Here is a 10,162-nt window from a genome sequence, read left to right as displayed (position 1 = left end):
TGCCCACCTTTTCTATGCTTCTCACAATTTTAACCATTTCTATAAGGTCACCCCTCATTCTCCCACATTCCACAGAATGAAGACCGAGCCTGGCCAACCTCTCCCTGTAACTCAGACCTTCTAGTCCCGGCCACGTCCTTGTGCCTCTCCTCTCACCCTTTCCAGTTTAACCATGTCTTTCCTACAACAGGGTGACCGGAACTGTACACAGTGCTCCCAGTGCGGTCCCACCATCGACTTGTACAACTGCAACATGAAGTGCCAACCCCTGTACTCAGTGTCCTGACTGATGAAGGCCAGCGTGCCAGACACCTTCACCCCCCTGTGACACCACTTGTACCCCTCGCTCCCTCTGTCCCATCACACTCCCGAGTGTCCCACCGTTCATCGAACAAATCCTGTGCTGGGTTCACTTTCCAAAATGCATCATCTCACATTTACCTGTATTGAGATGCATTTGTCACCCCTTGGCCCACCTCCCTAACTGATTAACGAATCAAGACCATCACCCCCTCCCCCCGTGATCACTAACAACAACCACTCCCAACTTCTTGTCATCCACAACACTGGCTACATCAGTGTCAGCTGAACAAGAGAGCTGGAGCTGGTCATTGACTTCAGAAAGGGTTGGGTGGGGGGCAGCGCACATGTTTCTGTGTACACCAGTGGTCCTGAGGTCAAGAGGATTGAAGGCTTCAAGTTCCTAGGAGTGTACATCACCAATAGCCTGTCCTGGTCCAACCACTTCGAAGTCAGGGCCAAGAAACCTCACCAGTGCCTCTACTTCCTCAGGAGGCTTAAGAAATTCAGCATGTCCCCATTGACCCTCACCAATTATTACAGATGCACCACAGAAAACATCCTATCTGGATATAACATAGCTTGGTATGACAACTGCTCTGCCCATGACCACAAGAAAGTGCGGAGAGTCGAGGACACGGCTCAGCACATTGGGAAACCCCCCCTCCCCCATGGACTCTGTCTACATTTCTCACTGTCTCAGTGAAGCAGTCTGTGTAATCAAAGACCCCTCCCACCACAGACGTTCTCTCCTCTCCCTCTCCCTTCAGGCAGAAGATACAAAAGCCTGAAAGCACGTTCCACCAGGCTCTAAGGCAGCTTCTCTCCTGTTATCAGACTCTGGAGTGGTTCCCTAGTACGAATAGATGGACTCCTGACCTCACAATCTACCTCATCATGGCCCTCGCACCTTATTGTCTATCTACATTGCATTTTCTCTGTGACTGTGACACTTTATTCTGCATTCTGTTGTTGTTTTACCTTGTTCTACCTCAATGCACTGTGCGATGATCTGATCTGAATGGACAGTGTGCAAGACAAGCATTTCACTGTATCTCAGTACATGTGACAATAATAAACCAATTCCAATTCCAAAATTTAATTTGCTTATTTGGTTGTTGTCATTTAACCATTTCTTCTTGCACTACTACATTTGCATTACAGTCTTTGCACCATTCTGTTGTCTTGTGTTCATTACCATGCTACAAGGACAAAGTGAAGTTTTTTGTCACCTGTACAAGTCCCTGCGTGTACAGGTGCAGTGAAAACCTACAGCAGCATCACAGGCACAGAGTATCAGAGACACAACATTCACAAGGAAAAGTATGAAGATAAATTTATTTCAAAAGAAATTAAAATAAAATCAATCAACATAATCTGATTCTGATCATGCCAGGTTTTACTCAATTAGAACAAACGAAGTCCATCATAGTGCAGAGTGGTCACGGTGTTGCTGTACTGAGGTGGTGATCAGGGTTGTGCCGGTTGGTTCAGGTACCGAATGGTTGAAGGGAAGTAGCTGTTCCTGAACCTGGTGGTGTGGGACTTCAGGCTTCTGTACCTCCTGCCTGATGGGGGCTGTGAGAAGATGGGATAGCCCGGATGGTGGGGATCTCTGATGATGGACGCTACCGATGATAGGGAGGGAGGGAAGTGCCCGTGATGTATTGGGCAGAGTCCACTACTCTCTGCAGCTTCATATGTTCCAGCACATTCCAATTGCTGTTCCAGACCATGATGCAACCAGTTAAAATTCTTTTATTTACTTGAGCTTTTCTCTTTTCAGTGAAGGAGGATGAGAGGTGATTTGATACAGGTGTATAAGATGATAAAAGAGGCAGAGAGTGGACAGCCAGTGCCCTGTTCCCAGGGCAGAAATGTCTTATGCAATAGGGCATAATTTTAAGATGATGGAGAAAAGTATAGGGAGAATGCCAAGGATATGTTTTTTACACAGAGAATGGTTGTTGCATGGAGGCAGATACATCAGGGACATTTAAGAGACTCTTAGATAGGCACATGGATGAAAGATAAATGGAGGGCATTATAGGAGAGAAGGGTTAGATTGATTAAAAAGGTCAGCACAACATTGTGTTCTATGTTCTATTTGTATTGCATCAATCTAGGCCTGGATAGACCAAGAAAAGGACAGAACCCTGTCCAGTATGGAGCTGTTCGGACCTACGCCAGGACAGCGCAAAGCAGGTTCAGTACAAACCAGTACAAGGGAGAAAACTCCAGGACAGTGATCAGATGGAAAGGCAGGGACTGACTGGGATCAGTCAGCACGGCCTTGTGCATGGAAGTTTGTGTTTCATGAACTTGACTGAGTTGTTTGAAATGGCAGCCAAGAGGATTGAATGAGAAGCAGAATCGGGTTTATTATCACCAACATATGTTGTGAAATGTGTTGTTTTGTGGCAGCAGTTCATTGCAATACATAAAATTTACTATAAATTACAATACGAGATACACTCAGTACACTCCTGTATCGAATAAAGTGGCCACGGAGTGTACGTTCATGGTCTTCTGCTGCTGTAGCCCATCCAACTCAAGGTTCAACGTGTTGTGCATTCAGAGATGCTCTTCTGCACACCACTGTTTTAATGTGAGATGATTTACGTTACTGTCACCTTCCTGTCAGTTCAAACCAGTCTGACCATTCTCCACTGACCTCTCATTAACAGTCTCAGAACCACCACTTGCTCACTGGATGTTTTTTTTTCCATTTTTCAAACCATTCTCTGTAAACTCTAGAGACTGGGTGAAAATCCCAGGAGATCAGCTGTTTCTGAGATACCCAAACCACCCCATCTTGGCACCAACAATCATTCCACAGTCAAAGTCACTTAGATCACATTTTTCCCCCATTCTGAAGTTTGGTCTGAATGACAACTGAACATCTTGACTACAACTGCATGTTTTTACGCTTTGAGTTGCTGCCACATGATTGGCTGGTTAGATACTTGTATTGATGAGCAGGTGTACAGGGGCACCTAATAAAGTGGCCTCTGAGTGTATATCACTAAAGCAGTGCAAAAAGGGAGCAAAACAGTGATGTAGTGTTTATGGGTTCATGGGCCATTCAGAAATCTGATGGCAGAGAGGAAAAAGCTGTTCCTAAAATGTTGTGTTTGGGTCTTCAGGATCCTGAATCTCTTCCCTGTTGGTATTATGAGAAGAGGGCATATCCTGGGTGGTGATGGATGTCATCTTCGTGAGGCACCAGTTCTTGAGGATGTCCTCGATGTTGGGGAGGTTTGTGCCTGTGATGGAGCTGACTGAGTCTACAACCTTCTGCAGTCTCTTGTGACCCTCTGCACTGGAGACTCCACACCCAGTCAGAATGCTCTCTACTGTACATCCGTAGAAGTTTGCTAGAGTCTAGCAAGCTCCTCGATATACCAAATCTTCCCAAACTCCTAATGAAGTAGAGCTTTTGGTGTGCCTTCTTTGTGTTTGTATCAATATGTTGGGCCCAGGAGAGATCCTCTGAGATGTCGAAGTCCAGGAAATTGAAACTACTCACTCTTTCCACTGCTGACCCCTTGATGAAGACTAGTACGTGTTCTCCTGAAGTTCCCTTCCCAGAGTCAATAAAACCAGAACCGACAATAATCCATAGCAGCAGAATTAGACCATTCAGCCCATTGTCTGCTTTCATGGTTGATTTACTATCCTTCTCAACCCCATTCTCCTGCCTTCTCCCCATAACATTTGATGTCTTTACTAATCATGAGTCTACCAACCTATACTGGAGTTTGTACTGTGCCTAGCCACAGCCATGAAGGAGAGAGTAGAGCAGTGAGCTAAGCACACATCCTTGAGGTGTTCCTGCATTGACTGGCAGTGCGGAGAAGGTGTTATTTCTGATCCACGTTGACTGTGGTCTCCCAATGAAAAAGTCAAAGATCCAGTTGTAAAGGGAAATATGGAGGCCCAGGTTTTGAAGCCTATTGATTAGTACTGAGGGGATGAAGGTGATGACTGATGTTGGTGGGGTGGTAGACATTGTCTATGTGGACTTCAGCAGGCCCTTGACAAGGTCCCACACAGAAGGCTAGTCTGGAACCTCATATCTCATGGGATCTAAGGGGAGTTGGGCAAGGTAGCTCACTAGGGTCTCTACTTCCTCAGGAGGCTGAAGAAATTCAACACATCCTCAATGACCCTCACCAATTTTTCTGGATACATCACAGGTTGGTACAGCATCTGCTCTGCCCGTGGCCACAAGAAACTGCAGGGAGTTGTGGACACAGCTCAACACATCACGGAAACCAGCCTCCCCTCCATGGACTCTGTCCACACTTCTCACTGCCTCAGTGAAACAGCCAACATCATCAAAGGCCCCTCCCACCCTGCCATTCTCTCTCCTCCCCTCTCCCATCGGGCAGAAGATACAAAAGCCTGAAAGCACGTTCCACCAGGCTGAAGGACTGCTTCTACCCTGCTATGATCAGACTATTGAACATCACACACTATATGCTAGAGGAACTCAGCAAGTCAGTAAGCATCTATGGAGGGGGATAAATTGCTAATGTTTTCACCAAGACCCTTTGTCAGGACTGGTTTCTTTACCTCATAATATACCTCGTTATGATGCTGCACCATATTGTTTACCTGCACACCACTTTTCCTGTAACTGTGATACTTTATTCTGCATTCAATGCACTGTTCTACCTCAACACACTGTGTAATGATCTGATCTGTGTGAACAGTGTGGGAGACAAGCTTTTCATTGTATCTCAGTACAGGTGACAATAATAAACCAATTCCAACTCCCACTCTCGATCCCCTCTCTCCCCTCCTCACTCTCCCTTGCTGCCTCCCTCTCCTGCTCCCCCTCCCTCCCTGCTGCCTGTCTCACTCCTGTGTTAATTTTTTCCACTGTGCCATGTTTCCCACTCCTGCAGTGCCTGACGTCATGTGTCCAAGACGGCTCTCAGATCCTTCAGAATCTTTCCCGCTCTCCATTGACAGAGACCTCCTCCTCTTCTCAGTCCCAAACCCCACCTCCTCTCTCTCACACTCCCCCTTTCCCCCTTCTTTCACTCCGACACCCTCGCTCACTGTCTGCTCTTCATCACTCCCTCTCTCCATCTCCTCCTCACTTTCCCTCTCTCCTCCCTCACTCCTTCTCTCCCTCCATCCCTATTTCCTTCCCTCCCCCGGTTGTCTCACTACCTAACTCCTCTGGTGCCTCCCTCTTTCCCCACCGCACCATCTCTCTTTCTATTTCTCTTCACCTCCCCTCTTCCCCCTTCCAACCCCTTACCCTTCCCCTTTCTTTTCCTTTCTCCCCACTCTTTCCCACCCTGTCTCTCTCCCTCCTCCACTTTCTTCCAACCTCTCTCCCTCCATCTCTCTCTCTCTTTCCCCTTCCTCCTCCCTTGCTCTTTCAGAATCAGAATCGGGTTTATTATCACTGATATGTTGTTTCTGGACAGCATAAAAATTACTATCAATTACAAAATAAATAACAGTGCAAAAGAGGAATACAGTAGTGAGGTAGCGTTCATGGACCGTCCAGAAATCTGATGGCAGAGAGGAAGAAGCTGTTTTTGAATCATTTAGTGTGGGTCTTCAGGCTCCTGTACCTCCTCCCTGATGTTAGTAATGAGAGGAGAGCAAGTTCCTGATGGTGAGAGTCTTTGCTGACTTCTTGGAGCACTGCTTCTTGAAGATGTTATCGATGGTGAGGAGGGTTGTGCCCATGATGGAGTGGCCAGGTCTACAAGCCTCTTGCTCCCTCTCTCCCTTTCAATATCCCTCTCTCATTATCCCCCTCTTCTCCTCTGTCCTCCCTCACTTTCCCTCACCCTGTCCCTCACCATCTCTTTCTCTCCCTCTCTCTCCCTGTCTTTACCCTTCCCCCCAACTTTCATCCTGGTATTCAATCCCTCCCTCACTCCCTCTATTTTCACACTGGGAGAGTTGACTTCCCTCTTCCAGGTCTCAGACCTGGATCTCAGGATTCCCAGACCCCTGATCCTGGACAAGCTCTGTGGATTCCCAAATTCACAGAACCCTGTATCCTGGGATTCCCAGACCCTTGGCCTCAATCCTAATATCCCAGGCTTCCCGCTCCCAGGCTCCTAATCAGGATCCCTGTATCCATGGGATTCCCAGACTACTGCCCTGGCTGGGATACCAATATCTTAGAATTCCCAGATCCTATAATTCCTGCTCCCACAGGTTGTAGGCTGGGTCTGGCTTGGGGCGATGGGTCCCACCCTGTCTCCACAGCAACCAGGCCTAGTCAGCCTGGCTGCTAGTGAGTCAGTGCCAGAATATAGCAAAAAGAACAAATCACCGCTCAACCCGTCCAGCCGGTCGGGATGTGTAGTCCAGACATGTACGCGTGTGTGTGTGTGTGTGTGTGTGTGTGTGTGTGTGTAGGTGTAGGTGTAGGTGTGCACAATAATTTGTGAGCATGTAATACTGTGTGTGGGGTGGGTGTGTGATATTGTGTGTGTATGTTTGGGTGCAATTGTGTGTATGTTTTAAACAGTCTGTGTGTAAAATACTCTGTGTTTGTGTGCCTGTCTCTATTTTTGTGCCACACACCACAGGAACAGACCCTTTGGCCCACTGTCAGTGCTGATCCCCTCCACTTATCCCATCCCCCAGGACTCACTCTGTACCCTCCTCTCCTCTGATGATTCGGGGGCTGATCCCAGGCAGTTCACACTCACTCCTCCTCCCCTCTCCCTCCAACCTCTCTCTCTCCACTCACCTTCTCTCCCTCCACCCTCTCTCCCCTCTTCTGTCCAGCTGTTGCCCTCCATCCACCTCCTCTCACTTCCCCTATCTTCCTCTCTCTCACTCCCTCCCTCCTTCCTTCCTCACTCCCCCTCTCCCCCTTGCTTGCTGGCCATCCAGCTGTGTCCCTGGCTGCCTCTGCTCTGCCTGGGGCTGAACATGTGGCAGTCATTCAGTAATTGGTTTCAGAGGCTGCAGCAGGATGTGGGAGCCTCTGCATTCCTGCCCAACACTGAGGCCCTTGTCCGTGCCAGCCGGGGGGGGGGGGTGAGAAAGAGGGGGGGAAGGAGAGGGGGGAGGAGGGAGGGGGAGAGGGAGGTGGTGAGAGGGTGGGGAGAGGGGAGAGATGTTGAGAGGGGGAGGGAGGAGATCAGGGAGGGAGGAGGTGAGAGAGGGGAAGGGGGAGAGATGGAGGAAAAGAGGGGAGAGGGTGAGGGAGAAGGGGAGGGAGAGAGTGGTAAAGAGAGGGGAGAGAGAAGAGCGAGGGAGAGAGGGATGGGGAGGAGAGGGGGATAGGGATTAGAGATAGGGGAGAGGGAGAGAGAGGAAATAGAGGGGGAGGAGTGGGACTGAACACAAAGTTCTTTATTCCCACCTCCCTGTTCCTCTCCCTCCTACCCTTTTCAGCCCAGTGAGTCTGTTCCAGCCCACAAGTCAAACCCATCCCCTATTAATCCCCATGAATGACCCACCCCCCACACATGCTGAGATATGGGTGGGAAGCAGAGCACGGGGCGGGGGGGGGGGGGTATGTCCAATGGGGTCATATGGAGAATATGACAGACAGACAGAGTGTGTCTCTGCCCGCTGGGTCACCACCTTTCCATCTGTCCCTCTGTACTTTCTCCCTCCTTCCCTTTCTCATTCCCTCCCTTACTCTCCTCCCGGTCTCAGTCTCCATCGTTCCCTCTCTCTCCATTCTTCCCTTCCTTCTCTCATTTTCTCCCTTCCTCTCTCTCCTTTCTCTTCCTATTCTGGGAGGAAGGGGAATGTGAGGAGGGGGGAAAAAGGGATTAGGAGGGAGCACATGGGAGGAAGAAAGGAGGGAGGCAGGATAGAAAGGCGAAAGGAGAGGAGAGGAGAAGGGGAGGGAGAGAGAAGGGGCAAGGGATTGGTGTTTTGAGCGGTGAGCAAGTTAACACAGTTACCCTTTTGGGTTTAGTCACGTCAGTGTGAAACCACCAACCCCTTCCCTCTTCCCTCACTCAGCCTTGGGACACTCCCTCTGAACGGCCCTCATAATTATATAAACCTCTATCAGCCACCACAGCTCCAGAGAAAACAACCCAAGTTTATCCAGCTTCTAATATCCTAATCCTGGCAGCAACCGGATGAACCTCTTCTGCATCCTCTCCAGTGCTCCACACCCCTTCCTGTAATGGGGTGACTAGAACTGTACATGATACTCCAAGTGTGGACTGACCAGAACTTTATATAGCTGTCACGTGACTTCCTGACTCTTATGGTCAACACCCTGACCAATGAAGACAAGTGTGCTTTGTACTTTGCTTGCTGTTCTATCTAATTGTGTGGCTGATTTCTGAGAAGATAATGCGACGAGAGTTATTAAATGCAGTCCAGTACATGAGAAAGCTCAACCACCACTACTGAGCTCATTTGCAAAGAGTGGTACCACAAGAAAGCAGCACCCATCATCAAGGATGCCCACCTTCTCACTGCTACCATCAGGCAGGAGATACAGGAGCCTTAGGTCCCACACCACCAGGTTCAGGATTGGTTATTACCCTAGGCTCCTGAACTGGCGTGGATAACTTCACTCACCACAACTCTGAAATGATTTAATGATCTACAGACTCAATTTCAAGGACTCTTTACAACTCAAGTTTTCAGCATTACTATTTTTAATTTACACGTTTTGCTGTCTATTGCACACTGTTCATTTGTCCATCTTTGCTTTTTGTAAAATTCTATTGTATTTCTTTTTTTCCTGTAAATGCCTGCAAGAAAACGTATCTCAGAATCAGAATCAGAATATGTCATGAAATTTGTTGTTTTGCAGTGGCAGTACAGTACAAGACATAAAATATTTATAAGTTACAATTTAAAATGTAAATAAATACATAAATAGTATAAAAGGAAAGGAATAATGAGATAGTGTTAAGCAACACACACAAAATGCTGGAAGAACTTAGCAGGCCAGGCAGCATCTATGGAAAAGAGTAAACAGTTGACATTTCGGGTCGAGACCCTTCTTCAGCACTGGAAAGGAAGGGGAGAAATTAGAGTAAGAAGGTGGGAGGAGCGGAGGAAGAAGTACAAGGTGGCAGGTGATAGGTGAAACTGGGAGGGGGAGGGGTGAAGTAAAGAGCTGGGAAGTTGATTGGTGAAAGAGATACTGGGCTGGAGAATGGGGAATCTGATAGGAGAGGACAGAAGCCCATGGAAGGAAGAAAAAGGGGGGGGGAGCACCAGAGGGAGGTGATGGGCGGGTAAGGAGATAAGGTGAGAGAGGGAAAAGGGAATGGGGAATGATGAAAGGGGGGACATTACCATATGTTCAAGGAATCAAAGTTCGTGCCAAAGGGTTGGAGGCTACCCAGATGGAATATAAGGTGTTGTTCCTCCTGAGTGTGGCTTCATCGCAACAGTAGGGGAGGCCATGGACTGACATGTCGGAATGGGAATGGGAAGTGGAATTGAAATGGGTGGCCTCTGGGAGATCCTGCTTTCTCTGGCGGATGGAGCGTAGGTGCTCGGCGATGTGGTCTCCCAGTCTATGTCGGGTCTCACTGATATACACAAGGCCACTTGGGAGCACCGGGTACAGTAGATGACCCCAACAGACTCACAGGTGAAACGTCACCTCACCTGAATGGACTGTTTGGGGCCCTGAATAATAGTGAGGGAGGAGGTGTCGGGGCAGGTGCGGCACTTTTTCCGCTTGCAAGGAGGGACATCAGTGGAGAGGGATGAATGGACAAGGGAGTCATGTAGGGAGCAATCCCTGCGGAAAGTAGAAAGTGTGGGGGGTAGGGAAAGACATGCTTGGTGGTGGGATCCCGTTTGAAATGGTTATGGAGAATTATGCGCTGGACACGGAGGCTGGTGGGGTGGTAAGTGAGGAACAGAAGAACCCTAT

Source organism: Hypanus sabinus, chromosome X1 (genome assembly GCF_030144855.1).
Source record: "Hypanus sabinus isolate sHypSab1 chromosome X1, sHypSab1.hap1, whole genome shotgun sequence".
Lineage (NCBI taxonomy): Eukaryota > Metazoa > Chordata > Chondrichthyes > Myliobatiformes > Dasyatidae > Hypanus > Hypanus sabinus.
The sequence above is the reverse complement of the archived record's forward strand: the minus strand, read 5'-3'. Positions refer to the sequence as shown.